General features: G+C 44.1%; 1 pseudogene; it reads left to right on the top strand.

Moving 5' to 3' along the window:
* Window positions 1-2: 2 nt before the first annotated feature.
* LOC149451869 (serum amyloid P-component pseudogene) lies at window positions 3-13,991 on the top strand (annotated as a pseudogene).
* The last annotated feature ends 6,752 nt before the right edge of the window (window positions 13,992-20,743 follow it).

Raw genomic sequence — 20,743 nt, 5'->3', positions numbered from 1 at the left:
GTATGGCTTTACCACCCACCATCTACCTTCACATTACATCGGGAACTGTCACCGTGGCTGTGGAGAGATTGAGCTGGCGTACTTACTTTCTTCCCAATGAGTCTATGGTATGTTATGGCAGGTCACTGACTTATGAGATGTCACTTTATATTCAACTGATTAAAGGATTATACATTTATATTTAATTGACGGAGTGAAATTTTTTGGGGCACTAGTTTCATCAGTGACTTATTGCCAACTACCAGGTTCTTTGGATATAATAGTCCTGTTGTGGTGCACTTAATTTGCCCCAGCAAAAAATAGATCCCTCAGAAGCTATTATCAGTAGACCCTCCCCCCTCAACAGTGGACCCCCCCAACAACATAAAAGCCTCAGAGCAAAATATCCCCTACAATAGACCCCATCACAATGGTAGATTCCTCAAGCAACAATAGAACTCCCCTCCAGCAACACTACAACCCCCAGGTACAAAAGATCCCCAGCAGTCAGCATCAATAGGCCCTCCAACACACCGCAGTCCCCTTTGCTAGTACATACATTTTGTGCTGGAGGTGCCGAAACTGCATTCCTCTGTGTTCCTCCTGAAAAAATGACCCGAGCATATTACAGTCCTATCCCAAATTCCACAGTACGCATATTTAGCCCTTACACAGCACCGTCTTGGAGTTGGATCATTTTTTAAAATGTTCTGTTTTTTCTCTTTTGGCCGTATTGGTGCACATTTTTGCATATTTCAACAATTATTCTTTCTGCAGGAGAAGTTCAGTTATAAATGGCTGTGCTGTCTACGAGGGGAAAGCCATTATTTCATTGAATCCGATATATATATATATATATAGCCATGCTCAGCAGGATGCCTTAAGTAATTAATTGTGAAGATAATTGCAGGGTCTGTGCCAACCTCCCAATCTGACTGTTCTTGATGGTGTTTGTGATTTCTGTACAAAAAAATGTATTTATTTTTATAGTCCTCAGTCCGCACTTACACCCCCATCGTATTGTGTTAATCAAAGCATTTCCACATTGGGCAACGTAGCTCAGGAATAGTTAATTCATTTGCATTATAAATTATTTTTGTACTGGAGGCACCGTTGTTTGTCCATTCATGAAACGATCGGTATGGCTGAAATAATCGTTCAACATCCCTGACAATACAGAGCGCTGGGTAATTTTACAATAATTTTTCAACACCCTAGGTGGTTTACTAAAGAAGCTGAATATTTAAATGAGTGTCGGACACTTAGCGCAGGTAATAATAATAAATATATTTGAAACATATTTTAAAAATACTCTTCCCAAATATACTCCAATATATTTGAAATGCTACAATTTTGACCATATTCAATATATATATATATATATATATATATATACACATACACACTGCATGTTACGCGATTCCAAGGCGATGTAGAACACACGGTCCCAAGGCGATGTAGAACACACAGTCCCAAGGATGATGTAGAACACACAGTCCCAAGGATGATGTAGAACACACAGTCCCAAGGATGATGTAGAACACACAGTCCCAATGTGATGTAGAACACACAGTCCCAATGTGATGTAGAACACACAGTCCCAATGTGATGTAGAACACACAGTCCCAAGGCGATGTAGAACACACAGTCCCAATGTGATGTAGAACACACGGTCCCAAGGCGATGTAGAACACACAGTCCCAAGGCGATGTAGAACACACAGTCCCAAGGATGATGTAGAACACACAGTCCCAAGGATGATGTAGAACACACAGTCCCAATGTGATGTAGAACACACAGTCCCAATGTGATGTAGAACACACAGTCCCAAGGATGATGTAGAACACACAGTCCCAAGGATGATGTAGAACACACAGTCCCAAGGATGATGTAGAACACACGGTCCCAAGGCGATGTAGAACACACAGTCCCAAGGCGATGTAGAACACACAGTCCCAAGGCGATGTAGAACACACAGTCCCAAGGCGATGTAGGACACACAGTCCCAAGGTGATGTAGGACACACAGTCCCAAGGTGATGTAGGACACACAGTCCCAAGGATGATGTAGGACACACGGTGTCAGGGCTCCCGGGTGTGACCAGAGGTATGTGACCGACGCAGGGAAACACAGACTTCAGATATGTTATAAACAATATAATTTATTAACACTAACAATACAAACATAAACGCAGTGCAATACTAAACATAATACAGTGCAAACAAACCAAACCACCCACAGATAACAGTACATACAATGCAAGCGTCGTCAGGCAGGCCGGGTCAATATCAATCGGGCAGGTAGGTACAGGGGGAGCAAGCGGAGAATGGTCGGGGTCACAGGCCAGGTTCAGCAGGTAGCGGGCAGCGTGGTACAGAGGGTCAGGCAGAGGGATGGTCAGGGTCACAAGCCAGGGATCAGAACAGGAGAAGTCAGCAGAGGTCAGAATCAAGCAGGGTCAGCAACAAGACAGGAACAGGAACAGGAACTCAGGTTTACAAGATACAGGGCCCAGGAAAAACACACACCAAGGCAGAGTCTGCAGGTCTGGCCATCCCTTAAATACACCAGTATAATCAGTTCCAGGTGTTTGACTGGCTGCAAGGTTGAGTCTCTGATTGCTGGGAGCACCCGCTGGCCAGCCCTGGTACTGCAGCTCATAAGGCAGGTGAGTCCCACTATTGCTGGCCAGTCCATTCCTGACACACAGTCCCAAGGCGATGTAGAACACACAGTCCCAAGGCGATGTAGAACACACAGTCCCAAGGATGATGTAGAACACACAGTTCCAAGGTGATGTAGAACACACAGTCCCAAGGATGATGTAGAACACACAGTCCCAAGGATGATGTAGAACACACAGTCCCAAGGATGATGTAGGACACACGGTCCCAAGGCAATGTAGAACACACAGTCCCAAGGCGATGTAGAACACACAGTTCCAAGGTGATGTAGAACACACAGTCCCAAGGTGATGTAGAACACACAGTCCCAAGGATGATGTAGAACACACAGTCCCAAGGATGATGTAGAACACACAGTCCCAAGGTGATGTAGAACACACAGTCCCAAGGTGATGTAGAACACACAGTCCCAAGGATGATGTAGAACACGCAGTCCCAAGGATGATGTAGAACACACGGTCCCAAGGCGATGTAGAACACACAGTCCCAAGGCGATGTAGAACACACAGTCCCAAGGTGATGTAGGACACACGGTCCCAAGGATGATGTAGAACACACGGTCCCAAGGTGATGTAGAACACACAGTCCCAAGGATGATGTAGAACACACAGTCCCAAGGATGATGTAGAACACACAGTTCCAAGGTGATGGAGAACACACAGTCCCAAGGATGATGTAGAACACACAGTCCCAAGGATGATGGAGAACACACAGTCCCAAGGTGATGTAGGACACACAGTCCCAAGGATGATGTAGGACACACGGTGTCAGGGCTCCCGGGTGTGACCAGAGGTATGTGACTGACGCAGGGAAACACAGACTTCAGATATGTTATAAACAATATAATTTATTAACACTAACAATACAAACATAAACGCAGTGCAATACTAAACATAATACAGTGCAAACAAACCAAACCACCCACAGATAACAGTACATACAATGCAAGCGTCGTCAGGCAGGCCGGGTCAATATCAATCGGGCAGGTAGGTACAGGGGGAGCAAGCGGAGAATGGTCGGGGTCACAGGCCAGGTTCAGCAGGTAGCGGGCAGCGTGGTACAGAGGGTCAGGCAGAGGGATGGTCAGGGTCACAAGCCAGGGATCAGAACAGGAGAAGTCAGCAGAGGTCAGAATCAAGCAGGGTCAGCAACAAGACAGGAACAGGAACAGGAACTCAGGTTTACAAGATACAGGGCCCAGGAAAAACACACACCAAGGCAGAGTCTGCAGGTCTGGCCATCCCTTAAATACACCAGTATAATCAGTTCCAGGTGTTTGACTGGCTGCAAGGTTGAGTCTCTGATTGCTGGGAGCACCCGCTGGCCAGCCCTGGTACTGCAGCTCATAAGGCAGGTGAGTCCCACTATTGCTGGCCAGTCCATTCCTGACACACAGTCCCAAGGCGATGTAGAACACACAGTCCCAAGGCGATGTAGAACACACAGTCCCAAGGATGATGTAGAACACACAGTTCCAAGGTGATGTAGAACACACAGTCCCAAGGATGATGTAGAACACACAGTCCCAAGGATGATGTAGAACACACAGTCCCAAGGATGATGTAGGACACACGGTCCCAAGGCAATGTAGAACACACAGTCCCAAGGCGATGTAGAACACACAGTTCCAAGGTGATGTAGAACACACAGTCCCAAGGTGATGTAGAACACACAGTCCCAAGGATGATGTAGAACACACAGTCCCAAGGATGATGTAGAACACACAGTCCCAAGGTGATGTAGAACACACAGTCCCAAGGTGATGTAGAACACACAGTCCCAAGGATGATGTAGAACACGCAGTCCCAAGGATGATGTAGAACACACAGTCCCAAGGCGATGTAGAACACACAGTCCCAAGGATGATGTAGAACACACAGTCCCAAGGATGATGTAGAACACACGGTCCCAAGGCGATGTAGAACACACAGTCCCAAGGCGATGTAGAACACACAGTCCCAAGGCGATGTAGAACACACAGTCCCAAGGCGATGTAGAACACACAGTCCCAAGGTGATGTAGGACACACAGTCCCAAGGATGATGTAGAACACACGGTGTCAGGGCTCCCGGGTGTGACCAGAGGTATGTGACTGACGCAGGGAAACACAGACTTCAGATATGTTATAAACAATATAATTTATTAACACTAACAATACAAACATAAACGCAGTGCAATACTAAACATAATACAGTGCAAACAAACCAAACCACCCACAGATAACAGTACATACAATGCAAGCGTCGTCAGGCAGGCCGGGTCAATATCAATCGGGCAGGTAGGTACAGGGGGAGCAAGCGGAGAATGGTCGGGGTCACAGGCCAGGTTCAGCAGGTAGCGGGCAGCGTGGTACAGAGGGTCAGGCAGAGGGATGGTCAGGGTCACAAGCCAGGGATCAGAACAGGAGAAGTCAGCAGAGGTCAGAATCAAGCAGGGTCAGCAACAAGACAGGAACAGGAACTCAGGTTTACAAGATACAGGGCCCAGGAAAAACACACACCAAGGCAGAGTCTGCAGGTCTGGCCATCCCTTAAATACACCAGTATAATCAGTTCCAGGTGTTTGACTGGCTGCAAGGTTGAGTCTCTGATTGCTGGGAGCACCCGCTGGCCAGCCCTGGTACTGCAGCTCATAAGGCAGGTGAGTCCCACTATTGCTGGCCAGTCCATTCCTGACACACAGTCCCAAAGTGATGTAGAACACACAGTCCCAAGGATGATGTAGAACACACAGTCCCAAGGATGATGTAGAACACACAGTCCCAAGGCGATGTAGAACACACAGTCCCAAGGCGATGTAGAACACACAGTCCCAAGGTGATGTAGGACACACGGTCCCAAGGATGATGTAGAACACACGGTCCCAAGGTGATGTAGAACACACAGTCCCAAGGTGATGTAGGACACACGGTCCCAAGGTGATGTAGGACACACGGTCCCAAGGATGATGTAGAACACACGGTCCCAAGGTGATGTAGAACACACAGTCCCAAGGATGATGTAGAATACACAGTCCCAAGGATGATGTAGAACACACAGTCCCAAGGATGATGTAGAACACACAGTTCCAAGGTGATGGAGAACACACAGTTCCAAGGTGATGGAGAACACACAGTCCCAAGGATGATGTAGAACACACAGTCCCAAGGATGATGTAGAACACACAGTCCCAAGGTGATGTAGAACACACAGTCCCAAGGTGATGTAGAATACACAGTCCCAAGGTGATGTAGAACACACAGTCCCAAGGATGATGTAGAACACACAGTCCCAAGGTGATGTAGAACACACAGTCCCAAGGATGATGTAGAACACACAGTCCCAAGGTGATGTAGAACACACAGTCCCAAGGCACTTTACACTGAAACCCAAAGAGCACACCCACGGTCCGGATGGCAGGAGCGATGGCTAAGGGAGGATCTTTTGCTGAAAGATTCCAAGGGTTGTGCAACAGAGAAACCTTTTGTATTGTTACGTTGGACACATTGGCTCCAAATGGATTGAATGAAGACCCGGAGGTCCACCCAACCCTACAACATCCATATTATAGTAATATTAAGCACTTTCCTGCTGCCCTATAGCAGATATACTGCTACAAGGTGGCAGGGGTGCGCAAAATCACACATGTATAGGTGATTTTGCATTTCTGAGCAGGGGGCATGCTGGATCTGCCATTGTGACCTGCCCGCACCACTATTCACGACCTCGGCTGTCAATCATCGAGACCCGGCCGGTGATTACACTCCGGCACCCCATTATCGAGGAGCATTACCGACAGAGGGAGAGAACTGTAAGTAAACAGTACAGTACAGTCAGCTCCTGCACACTGTTTTCTATGGCTCTGCATAGCAGCATGCATACAGTGAAACACTCCCAGCACACAGTTTCCCCTTTGATGGCCCCAGATGTTGTTAACCCCTTCCTGCCCAGTGCCATTAGTACAATGTCAGCGCTTTTTATTAGCACTGATCACTGTGTTGGTGTCACTGGGGATGTCAGTGACACCAAGTCAGTTCCCCCCCCAGTGTCAGAATGCCCGCTGCAGTCCAGCAGTCCTGCTAAAAGTCGCTGATCATCCCCATTACTAGTAAAAAATTGAAATTCCCAGTATATATACCGCCATTTGTAGACGCTATAACTTTCACATAAACCAATTAATTTACATGTATTGGAATTTTTTGTTAGCAAAGACACGGAGCGGGAGACATTTTGGCCAAAATTTATGACAAAATTTGAATTTTTTTACTGGACATGTTTAACCGCTTCCCGCCCTGCCAATAGGAAAATGACGGCCAGGCAGGACTCTTGTCGATCTGGGTGGGCGTCATATGACGTCCTTCCCGGATCGTGCCTTGCGTGTGCCCACACGGCTGCGCTGTGGCGTGATCTGTCACCATCTGTTTACCTCGGACACGGCCGATGACAGATCTGTGTACTGGCCCATTGCCAGTACCATGTGACCTGCTGTGTCCAATCACAGCAGGTCACATGAGAGTTGTAAACAATGGCTTCCTTTCATGCCATCCATTGTATACAAGTGTGTCACTAGCTGTGATCGGTCACAGTAATCACATTCACAGACTGGGCCAATCGCAGCCCATCTGTGTCATGTGATTAGCCATGGCCAATCACAGCTAATCACAACAAAAATGAACCGATTTCATTCAGTTAAATGCTTGTGTATAGCAAATAAATTATTTGATATAAGCAATCATATTGTGTAAAAAAATAAATAAATACTGATCACTTCCCCAACGTAATACTTTGGTCATAGTGTAATATGAACAGAAGATCGTAACAAAAAAGCGAAAAAAAATAACAAAAAAATAAATATATAAATAATATTAAAAAAAATTGTGAATTTTAATTTTTTTTCATACTGTTACCAGTCAGTGTCCCTGATCACCGCCACACCAGTTATATGATGACGCTGTACTGCACTGGTGACAGGATGTAAAAAAAAAACTATTGTGGAAATAATTTTTTTTAACTCCTTCATTTTTTGTCAATTATGACAAAAAAATTACAACTTCAAAAAATATACCATGCCTCTTATGAAATACGTCGGACTGTCTGCTTTGCAAAAAGGGGTCATTTGGGGATATCTGTACTGTCCTGACATTTGGGGGATATCTGTCCTGACATTTGGGGGATGTCTATCCTGCCCTGACATTTGGGGGATATCTGTACCATCCTGACATTTGGGGGATATCTGTCCTGTCCTGACATTTGGGGGATATCCGTACTGTCCTGACATTTGGGGGATATCTATCCTGTCCTGACATTTGGGGGATATCTGTACTGTCCTGACATTTGGGGATATCTGTACCGTCCTGACATTTGGGGGATATCTGTACTGTCCTGACATTTCGGGGATATCTGTATTGTCCTGACATTTGGGGGATTTCTGTACTGTTCTGACATTTGGGGATATCTGTACTGTCCTGACATTTGGGGGATATCTGTACCGTCCTGACATTTGGGGGATATCTGTACTGTCCTGACATTTGGGGGATTTCTGTACTGTTCTGACATTTGGGGGATATCTGTACTGTCCTGACATTTGGGGGATATCTGTACGGTCCTGACATTTGGGGGATATCTGTCCTGTCCTGACATTTGGGGGATATCTGTATTGTCCTGACATTTGGGGGATTTCTGTACTGTTCTGACATTTGGGGGATATCTGTACTGTCCTGACATTTGGGGGATATCTGTATTGTCCTGACATTTGGGGGATTTCTGTACTGTTCTGACATTTGGGGGATATCTGTACTGTCCTGACATTTGGGGGATATCTGTACCAGTCTGACATTTGGGGGATATCTGTACTGTCCTGACATTTGGGGGATATCTGTACTGTCCTGACATTTGGGGGGATATCTGTACTGTTCTGACTTTTGGGGGATATCTGTACCGTCCTGACATTTGGGGGATATCTGTACCGTCCTGACATTTGGAGGATATCTGTACCGTTCTGACATTTGGGGGATATCTGTACCGTCCTGACATTTGGGGGATATCTGTACCGTTCTGACATTTGGGGGATATCTGTACTGTCCTGACATTTGGGGGATATCTGTACCGTCCTGACATTTGGGGGATATCTGTACCGGCCTGACATTTGGGGGATATCTGTACTGTTCTGACATTTGGGGGATATCTGTACTGTCCTGACATTTGGGGGATATCTGTACTGTTCTGACATTTGGGGGATATCTGTACCGTTCTGACATTTGGGGGATATCTGTACCGTCCTGACATTTGGGGGATATCTGTACTGTTCTGACATTTGGGGGATATCTGTACCGTTCTGACATTTGGGGGATATCTGTACCGTTCTGACATTTGGGGATATCTGTATTGTCCTGACATTTGGGGGATATCTGTACCGTCCTGACATTTGGGGGGATATCTGTACCGTCCTGACATTTGGGGGATATTTGTACTGTTCTGACATTTGGGGGATATCTGTCCTGTCCTGACATTTGGGGGATATCTCTACTGTCCTGACATTTGGGGGATATCTGTACCGTCCTGACATTTGGGGGATATCTGTACTGTCCTGACATTTGGGGGGATATCTGTCCTGTCCTGACATTTGGGGGATATCTGTCCTGTCCTGACATTTGGGGGATATCTGTACCGTTCTGACATTTGGGGGATATCTGTACCGTTCTGACATTTGGGGATATCTGTACTGTCCTAACATTTGGGGGATATCTGTACTGTGCTGACATTTGGAGGATATCTGTACTGTTCTGACATTTGGGGGATATCTGTCCTGACATTTGGGGGATATCTGTACTGTCCTGACAGCAGCTAAGAAGAACCATTCCTTTGCATTGGCTCTCTGCGGATTCTCCCACGCTACAGGAACTGAGGAGAGTTACAAATTGAAGTTAGAATGATGGAATCGCTCACTGCCCTCCATGCTGCTGCTGTCCCTGCGTTTGAGGTGGTTTGGGACTCATGGGATACTTCTAACGCTGATTTGTCTGATCCATCTATTTGTGATTGAGTGATTGTCATTTTACCATGACACAGTTTTAAGTTGACATTGTGTGCTCTTCTGTATTATTCATCCATGAGTTTCTTTCTCTCCTTTGTTTCCAATTTTTTGTACACATTGCTGTTTATTGTAATGTGTGTGAAAATTAGAAAAAGTTAACTTATAAAAAAAAATATCAAAAAGTCAATTTTTTTTCTCAAAATTGTTGGTCTTTTTATTTTATAGAGCAAAAAAAGAGAAAAAAAAAAACACAGGCAATCAAATACCTCCGAAAATAAAGCTCAATTAGTGGGATAAAAAGGACGTACAGTTGCAAGAAAAAGTATGTGAACCCCTTGGGATTCCGTGGAGTTTTGCATGAATTGGGCATAAAATGTGCTCTGAACGTCATCTAAGTCACAACAATAGAAGAACACAGTCTGCTGAACATAATACTACACAAACATGAATTCCAGAGTTTACCAAGACATTTTGCAGGAAAACGTACGACCATCTGTCCGCCAACTGAAGCTCCGCAGAGGATGGGTGATGCAACAGGACAATGACCCAAAGCATACAAGTCATTCAACAAAACAATGGCTGCAACAGCACAGAATACGCCTTCTGGAGTGGCCCAGTCAGAGTCCTGACCTCAACCCCATTGAAATGCTGTGGCATGACCTTAAGAGAGCGATTCACACCAGACATCCCAAGAATATTGCTACACTGAAACAGTTTTGTGAAGAGGAGTGGTCCAAAATGACTCCAGATCGTTGTGCAGGTCTGATCTACAACTACAGGAAACGTTTGGTTGAGGTTATTGCTGCCAAAGGAGGGTCAACCAGTTATTAAGTCCAAAGGTTCACATACTTTTTCCTCCCTGCACTGTGAATGTTTACATGTTATGTGCAATTAAACCATGGCAACATCTAATGTTTGTGTAGTATTATGTTCAGCAGACTGTGTTCTTCTATTGCTGTGACTTAGATGAAGGTTCAGAGCACATTTTATGCCCAATTCATGCAAAACTCCACGGAATCCCAAGGGGTTCACATACTTTTTCTTGCAACTGTAGTGTACCATTGTTGGTGTCAGTGGGAAGAATAGTGCCTTGTATCATTCTGAGGAATAGTGCCCAAGGGTCAGTTAAAGGTAGGAAAAGGGCCACATCTGGCCCCCAGCCACAGTTTGGAGACCTCTGATCTAGAACTTTGATATGTCACAGTAATGGGCTTTTGTCTGTTTCCTTCCCTAGACGTGGAGGGTAAAATGTTCTTCTTCCCCAAAGAAACCAGCACAGCTCGTGTGATTCTAAGACCTACAATTACAAAGCCATTGCAGAAAGTCAGCATCTGCCTACGTACCTTCAGTGAACTTTCACGCGGCTATGCTCTGTTGTCTGGTGCTACTTCAAAATACTTTGAGGCCTTTCTAATCATGTTCTACCCTCCAGACTCCCATAATGTATATATAAATAATGGACTCGTTGTTATCAAGACAACCCCAGAGCCTCTAGACTGGAGGCACACCTGTATGACCTGGGACTCTGACACTGGGTTGGTCCAATTTTGGGTCAATGGAAATCCCTACCCTGGAGGATTCTCTAGTAAAGGGTCTTCTATCACAACAGATATCATCCTTATTCTGGGACAGGAACAAGACTCTTTTGGCGGAGGGTTTGATGCTAAGCAGTCATTGGTTGGTGAAATAAGTGACATCCACATGTGGGATTATGTCCTGACACAAGAAGACATCCAGAAGGTCCTCTCTGGTGATCTCCATGGGAATATCATTAATTGGAAGTCTCTTCTCTATGAAATTAAGGGGGAAGTTCTTGTCCAGCCAAAAAATTTGCGTAAGTCTTTCCTCTTAATTATATATACTTTAATCATTAAGATCCTCCAACGTTCAGTACAGAATATGGTGATTTATTTGTCATGAACATCAACAACAAGATGGCAACAATGACAAATACAAGTGAAAAATCACATGGCAAGGAGTCCATGTTCTCATGGGGTAAGTGTTTCATGGTAACTATACTGTATGTACTTTGTTAATTGTTAAGATGCTCCAACTCTCAGTACAGAAATACACTGAAAATGATTTATTTGTCTTGAACCTCAACAACGAAAGGTGACAATAACAATTATAGGTAAAAAAAAAAAAAATCACACAAGGAATCAATGGAGCAACTAGGACAACCAGTAAACAAGATTCCTAACGAATTTGTGGAGTCCTAACATAAAACTTTTTTCCTGTGACTCCATACCATTGTTAATTTTTTTTTCCAACTCAAAACCATATACCGTATCATAACTGATACAAAACAAGAGACACATAATCTACATGCAAACTCCATGTTTTCTGTGACTGTTCTTTGTTCTAATAGTCCATCAGTGGTGGAAAACAGATGGCTGACATCTAAAAGATGAAAGGATATTCGCTCAAAAGTACAATAGTCCTTTTAATGTGGAGCTCCAGGGAAATGAAAGATATACTATTGCAGTGCCTGCTCCAAAAGTCCTGCATTGTGGGTGAGGGCAACGCCGGTCCACCCACAAGATGGGTCATGGAAGAGAAGAGATGAGGGCTGACTGCCAGGGGGAGGGATAAGGTAAGTAAAAGTGCTTGTTTCTTATACCTTAATCAAAATGCAGTACTTAACCCTTGTGCTGTGTGCGTGGGGGGAGGGGGGAGGTTTTCATGTTCCCGGAGTTCAGCTTTAACATAATAATAAAATGCATTTACTGTATATAATGTTTACTGATGAATTCATGAATGTGACAGCGAGTTTTGACACCTGGTGGTGTTAGGGATCCTATCAGGGCCGGGACAAGGGGTGGGCAGGAGGGGCGGCTGCCCTGGGCACTGTAGTATCATGTGAGGTGGGGGGCACCACATGGAAATTGGGAGGAGGCAATTTGTGTTGGGAGGGGGAATTTGGGGGTGTCAGGGGGTAGAAATTGTTCTAAGAGGGGAAATTTGGGGAGGTGTGCTAGGAGTAGGGATTTGGGGGGATTTGTATGGGGGGAGGATTTGGGGGGAGTTTATGCTAGAAAAGGTGATATGGATGCGGGTGGGAAGGGATTTGTGCTAGGAGGGGAAATTTTTTTTTGGTGAGGGATTTGTACTAGTAGGGATAATTGGAGGGGGGGGGGTATCTGTGCTAGAAGGGGAAATCTGGAGGGGGGTGATTTGAAATGGGGGGGGGGGGGATTTGAAGGATAGAAAATTTGTGCAAGGAGGAGGACATTTTTTTGGGGGTGGGGGATTTGTGCTGGGGCATATGGGGAGAGAGAGCATTTGTGCTGGGAGGGGGAATTTCAGTACGGGATAGATTTGTACTGGGAGGAGGGGGAATTTATGCTTGGGGGGAAGCATGCAGATTAGTGTTTGATTTTCGTTCAGGGGACCTTCTCCCAGCACTGACTCCTATGCTTCTACAACTAGGGTTTTCGTTTTAATTAAGATGCTGGTAGAACATTTTGGAGATGAAGGTAAGTCCCTTGATTGGCCAACTGAGTAGATGACTGAGGTAAGCTGACAAAACACTTCAGTTACTGGATCTGAAAGCCACATATATAGAAAACAAAAAGGAATATACTGACCTTACTGAGATATATGAGGGTATCCAAATGATTTTTTATTCTAAATTCTACAATCTATAAATAAATTCAGAGTTCATCATCTAAAGCTTTGATCTGTAGCAGTAATGATCTTTGTCTGGTTCCTTCCCTAGACTTGGAGAGTAAAGTCTTCGTCTTCCCCAAAGAAACCAGCACAGCTCATGTCATTCTAAGACCTGAAATTACAAGACCATTGCAGGAAGTCAGCGTCTGTCTACGTTCCTATACTGACCTTTCCCGCCCCTATACTCCCTTCTCTCTTGCTACTCCCGGGAAGGACAACGCCTTTCTCATCTACCTACAGCCCCCAAACATTTGTTTTGTATCCATCAACCAGGAAGTCACTAATTTTAAGACAGACTCGGAGTCTTTGGACTGGAGGCACATCTGTGTGACCCGGGACTCCAACACTGGAGTGGTCCAACTTTGGGTCCATGGGAAACTCTACCCCAGAAGAGTCTCCAGTAAAAGGTCTTCTATCGCAGCTGAGACCAGCATTGTTCTGGGGCAAGACCAAGACTCTTTTGGTGGAGGGTTTGATGCTTCTCATTCATTTGTTGGTGAATTAAGTGACGTCCACATGTGGGATTATATCCTGACAGCACAAGATGTACAAAAGGTCAATTCTGGTCTTCTCCATGGAAATATCATTAATTGTACATCTCTAGTCTTTGAAATCAAAGGGGAAGTTCTCATCCAACCAAAATCTTAATGCAATCATCCTATAATATACACATTGGCGCTGATTTACTAAAGGCAAAGAGGCTGTTCACTTTGCAAGGGAATTTTCCTCTAGTGTATGAGGTGAAGCTTTGCTCACTTCCATCATTTGGGATGTAGACATATCTGTGTGACTTGGAACTCTGACACTGGAGTGGTCCAACTTTGGGTCAATGGTAAATTCAGAGGTGAAGCTCTGCTGATATCCATCATCCAATCACTTGCAAGTAAAAATGCTGTTATTTTCCTTGCACAGGATTGGGTAATTTTTACAAATTGAATTGTCACCACATTCGCTAAGCTACAGTGCTCAGCATAAATGAGTACACCCCTTCTGAAAAGTACGATTTTAATCAATATCTCAATGAACACAAGAACAATTTCCAAAATTTTGACAAAACTGAGTTTGATAGAACATGAAAGTAAAGTTAATAATAGAACTTAGATGAGAAAATCTTCAGTTTTACTCAAATTAGTTGATGTGAAAATGAATCCACCCCCCACAACAAGAACTCCTCCATCTAGTATTTTGTATGACCTTCATGATTTGTAAGGACAGCACCAAGTCTTCTTGGCATGGAATGAACAAGTAGGTGACATATTGCAACATCTGAAGATTCAATAAATGGAAGTTTTGTCTGAAACATCTTTGGAGTGAGGTCAACCCTCATTGCTTTTACATGTTGCCGCGGTCATGGATCGGACCAGCGCCTGCTGATGTTCAGAGGGGCGTATGGTTTACCCATTCACCTAGAGCGGTTCATCCATTTTCTTCTACGTTTAATCTTTTGGATCGTTGTCATGGTGGAAACGTGCACCACGACCAAGGGCACAATGTGATGGCAGCATCTTCTCTTTCAATATAGAGCAGTACATCTGTGAATTCATGACCCCACCAATGAAATGCAGCTCCTTGACACCAGCAGCACTCATGTAGCCCCACAGAAGGACACTGCCACCACCATGCTTCACTGTAGGCACCATGCATTTTTCTTTGCACTCCTCACCTTTGTGACACAACACAATTTTGAAGTCATCAGTTCCACAAAAAATGTATCTTGGTCTCATCACTCCAGAGTATAGAGTACCCAGTAGTCTTCTTTTTCAGCATGGGCCCTGGAAAATTCTAGTTGGGCCTTTTTCGTGCATGGGCTTTAGGAGCAGCTTCCTTTGTGGATGACACCCATGCATGCTATTCCTCTGAAGTGTACGCCGTATTGTGTCACAGGAAACAATCACCCCAGTTTGGCTTTCCACTTCTTTAGCAAACTACAGTGAACTTGCATGGAGATTTTCTTCCACCCTTCTCATCAGAAGACGCTCCTGTCCTGTGATAACTTCCGTGGACTACCTGGATGTCTCTGTGAGATGGTTGCAGTTCCATCTGTGTTACGTTTTTGTATCAATTTTGCTCCAGTATTCTGACTAATAAGTAAAGCTTTGCTGATATTCTTGTAGCCTTCACCTTTCTTGTGTGAAGAAATGATTGTCTTTCTCAGGCCTTGTGACATTTCTCTTCCATGTGGTGCCATTGCTGACAGCATGAAATGGGCGGGGTTTTCTTTGTTAAGTAACGCCCTTTTATAATCACCTGTCTGCTGGACACCTGTTTAATGAATAATTAGACTCACCCGGAGTTGAATTTTTGTTCATTAGGATTTTGTTGTCTAAAATTTAGCTTTGCTCCTAAGACTTTCATTGGGGTGTGTTCATTTTTGCAACATGGTCTTGGATGAATTTGTTAGGAAAAATACTTTTTTTTTGTGTGTGCAAATGAACAAATCTTTGTTTGCAATCAATGGCCGGCATTTGTGGGAGGATTTTGTAGTATATTGTCCCATAGAAAATGTGAATTCTGAAAGGAAGGGAAATGTTCTCTGACAGATCTGTTGGGGTGGACTCATTTATGATGAGCACTGTAAGTGAGTATCCTCTTGTAAACCGAGCCATCCGTTTGCCTTTAGTGTATGAACCCCTCTGTTTTTAAGACGCCCCCCAACTGCTGGTTCTGAATTACACTGAAAATGATGATTTACCTGTCATTCATATCCACAATCAGAGTTGACAATGGCAACTAAAGATCAGACAATCAATGTTTCGAGGGTCTCACAACTTAACCACTTACCCTCCAGAGGATTTCCCCCCTTCCTGACAAGGCCATTTTTTGTGATACAGCACTGCGTTACCTTAACTGACAATTGCGCGGTCATGCAATGCTGCACCCAAATGAAATTTACATTTTTTTCCCCACAAATTGAGCTTTCTTTTGATGGTATTTGATCGCCTGTGTGTTTTTTATGTTTTTGCACTATAAACAAAAAAAGACCAACAATTTTGAAAAAAAAAACCTATATTTTTGACTATTTGCTAGTAAACATGTCCAGTAAAAAAAAAAATCAAATTTCGTCATAAATCTCCTAGATTGTAAGCTCCCAGGATCAGGCCCTCCTATCCCTCTTGTATTGAACTGTATTATTGCTGTATTGTCTCCCTTTATATTGTACAGCGCTGAGGACACTGTTGGTGCCATAAATCCTGTATAATAATAATAATAATAATAATAATAATTTACGGCAAAATGTCTCCCGCTTTGTGTCTTTGCTAAAAAAATCCCAATACATGTAAATTAATTGGTTTATGTGAAAGTTATAGTGTTTACAATTGGCGGGATAGATACTGGGATTTTTATTTTTTACTAGTAATGGCGGCGATCAGCGACTTCTAGCCAGACTGCGGGTTGCGGCAGGCATTCTGACACTGGGGAGGGGGACTGATTTGGTGTTGCTGACATCCCCAGTGACACCAACACAGTGATCAGTACTAAAAAAAAATTTAAAAATCTAATTTTGTTATAAATTGCGGCCAAAATGTACTCCGCTCCGTGTCTTGCTAAAAAAAATCCCAATACGTGTAAATGAAGTGGCTTACGTGAATGTTATAGCGTCTACAAATGGCGGTATATACAGTATACTGGAATCTTTTTTTTACTAGTAGTGGCGGCAATCAGCCAGACTACAGCATGCATTCTGACAGGTGGGGTGGGGGGGGCTGATTTGGTGTCGCTGACATGCACAGTGACACCAATACGGTGATCAATGCTAAAAAAAAAAAAATCACTGATACTGAACTAATGAAACTGGGCAGGAAGGGGTTATCATGAGGGGCAATCAAAGGGTTAAATGTGTGCTGTTTCACTATGGGTGCTGTGTGTGTGCTTCACTGTGAGCACACTGCTTTGTATGGCACTGCTATTCAGAGCCATACAAAGCAGTGTGCAGGAGCTGACAGGGGAGAGATTTGTTGTTTATACACAGGTCTCTCCCCCATTGGACATACTCCGTGATCATCGGATGCCGGCGAGTTATCACCAGCTGTGACCCAGTGATTGACAGCTGAGGCCATGAATGGTGGCGTGGGTAGGGCGTGCACGCATATATATGTGATTTCGCACACCCCTGCCGCCCTGTAGCAGTATTTCTGTTATAAGGCGGAGGGGACGCAGCTATCTAAAGCACATGAGAAGGGTAAACAAGGTTCCCAGTGAAAGGAGGTTTTTTTTTAATTTCAGTAATAATTCTTCCTTGTAATTTTATAATCTTGCTAAAAGTAATAAATAGTAACAAACACAATAAGAAATAAAATACATTGGAGCAAAAGACAAGTTGCATTCCTTCTGTGTTTTTGCTTTGTTCTAAATCCTGAAATCTAATTGGTTAGTTTTAGTCAGCTTTCACCCCTTCCATCTACGAACTTCAAGTATTTGTGTTAAGAGTTAGAATCAAAGAGGAGACCCCTTTACACTACCAGCCTATCACGGGGGGCAATAAGTGTGGTAGCTGAGATCTGGTAGGTCCAAGAACGATCACGGCACTGCAGATAACTGACATCCACTGATAACAACCATCGTAGTTATAATGCCGGTAAATATCCTGAGAATGTTTAGGTCAACAAAGAACTCTACTGCATGCTGGATGGACTGCAAGAAAACCCCCCGGGGAACGTCTCCTACAAGTCTGATTCCCACTCCGTGTACCTTTTAATATGCCGCCTCTACTCCTCCTTTTCATATTACTATCCTCTGCTCTCAAAATCTCCTTTCTTTACCCCTCTGCTCCTCCCCAAAACGTGTACATCTCACCCTCACTGCTACCATCTCCCTACTACTGATCTCATCACCTCCTGCTGATACTTCACTCTCCTGCTGACCCAAACACCAGGACTGGAAGGCATGTGCGCTCGTGTACATCCCGCTCCCATCTTACTTCCCTCACCCTTCTTCTTCTCCTAACCTCTGGGGATATCTCCCCAAACCCTGGTCCTCCACTATCTCACCCCCACACCAGGCACCCTCCTTCCTTCAGGAATAGCCACAATCCACGCAATTTAATCTCAATCCACGTGCTCCTAAAAACCACCCTCCCTTTTTCATGTGCGCTCTGGAATGCCCGCTCTGTCTGTAATAAGCTCACCTCTGTCCATGACCTTTTTGTCTCCCGCTCCCTTAACCTACTAGAAGTTACAGAAACCAGACTCCAAGCAGCAGATTCTGCTTCCTCCGCAGCACTTTCCTATGGAGGCCTCATCCGGACCCACTCACCCAGACCCAGTGGTCAGAAAGGTGGTGGAGTTGGTTTGCTTCTATCCCAGCAATGGGCAAACTACGGCCCGGCGGACCTTTTAATCCGGCCCGCGGAACTAGGCTCCCGCTAGGCTCCTCTCACAGTCCACCCTGAAGACCGGTGTAGCATGAAAATCTGTCTCCTATGAGGATCTGTCCCCCTCGACGTATCTGCGCATGTGCCGGAGATCGCTGATCGGCAGCTAATGCCTGAAACTGGCACATGCGCAGATACGTCGAGGGGGACAGATCCTCATAGGACACAGATTTTCATGCTACACCGGAACGGCGCGGGAACACGGCGAGAGGAACGCGCGGAGCAAAGGTAAGTGAATTGACACAGGGGGGACTTGGGGACTTAATATGGGGGATGAATTAATATGGGGGATGAATTACTATGGGGGATGGATTACTATATGGGGGATGAATTACTATATGGGGGATGAATTACTATGGGGGATGAATTACTATATGGGGGATGAATTACTATATGGGGGATGAATTACTATGGGGGATGAATTACTATATGGGGGATGAATTACTATGGGGGATGAATTACTTTATGGGGGATGAATTACTATGGGGGATGAATTACTATATGGGGGATGAATTACTATATGGGGGATGAATTACTATGGGGGATGAATTACTATATGGGGGATGAATTACTATATGGGGGATGAATTACTATGGGGGATGAATTACTATATGGGGGATGAATTACTATATGGGGGATGAATTACTATGGGGGATGAATTACTATATGGGGGATGAATTACTATATGGGGGATGAATTACTATGGGGGATGAATTACTATATGGGGGATGAATTACTATATGGGGGATGAATTACTATGGGGGATGAATTACTATATGGGGGATGAATTACTATATGGGGGATGAATTACTATGGGGGATGAATTACTATATGGGGGATGAATTACTATGGGGGATGAATTACTATATGGGGGATGAATTACTATGGGGGATGAATTACTATATGGGGGATGAATTACTATGGGGGGTGAATTACTATGGGGGATGAATTACTATATGGGGGATGAATTACTATATGGAGGATGAATTACTATATGGGGGATGAATTACTATATGGGGGATGAATTACTATGGGGGATGAATTACTATATGGGGGATGAATTACTATGGGGGATGAATTACTATATGGGGGATGAATTACTATAGGGGGGTGAATTGCTATAGGGGGGATGAATTATTATATTGGGGATGAATTACTATATGGGGGATGAATTACTATATGGGGGATGAATTACTATGGGGGATGAATTACTATATGGGGGATGAATTACTATATGGGGGATGAATTACTATGGGGGATGAATTACTATAGGGGGGATGAATTGCTATAGGGGGGATGAATTACTATATTGGGGATGAATTACTATATGGGGGATGAATTACTATATGGGGGATGAATTACTATGGGGGATGAATTACTATATGGGGGATGAATTACTATAGGGGGGTGAATTACTATATGGGGGATGAATTACTATAGGGGGGATGAATTACTATGGGGGATGAATTACTATATGGGGGATGAATTACTATATGGGGGATGAATTACTATAGGGGAGATTAATTACTATATGGGGGATGAATTACTATATGGGGGATGAATTACTATGGGGGATGAATTACTATATGGGGGATGAATTACTATAGGGGGGATGAATTACTATATGGGGGATGAATTAATATGGGGGATGAATTACTATGGGGGATGAATTACTATGGGGGATGAATTACTATATGGGGGATGAATTACTATGGGGGATGAATTACTATATGGGGGATGAATTACTATGGGGGATGAATTACTATATGGGGGATGAATTACTATAGGGGGGATGAATTACTATATGGGGGATGAATTACTATATGGTGGATGAATTACTATATGGGGGATGAATTACTATGGGGGTGAATTACTATATGGGGGATGAATTACTATGGGGGATGAATTACTATATGGGGGATGAATTACTATAGGGGGGATGAATTACTAGGGGGGATGAATTACTATATGGGGGATGAATTACTATATGGGGGATGAATTACTATGGGGGATGAATTACTATATGGGG

Source organism: Staurois parvus, unplaced genomic scaffold (genome assembly GCF_062004578.1).
Source record: "Staurois parvus isolate SC_StPar_1 unplaced genomic scaffold, SC_StPar_1.0 ptg000512l, whole genome shotgun sequence".
Lineage (NCBI taxonomy): Eukaryota > Metazoa > Chordata > Amphibia > Anura > Ranidae > Staurois > Staurois parvus.
The sequence above is the reverse complement of the archived record's forward strand: the minus strand, read 5'-3'. Positions and strand labels throughout refer to the sequence as shown.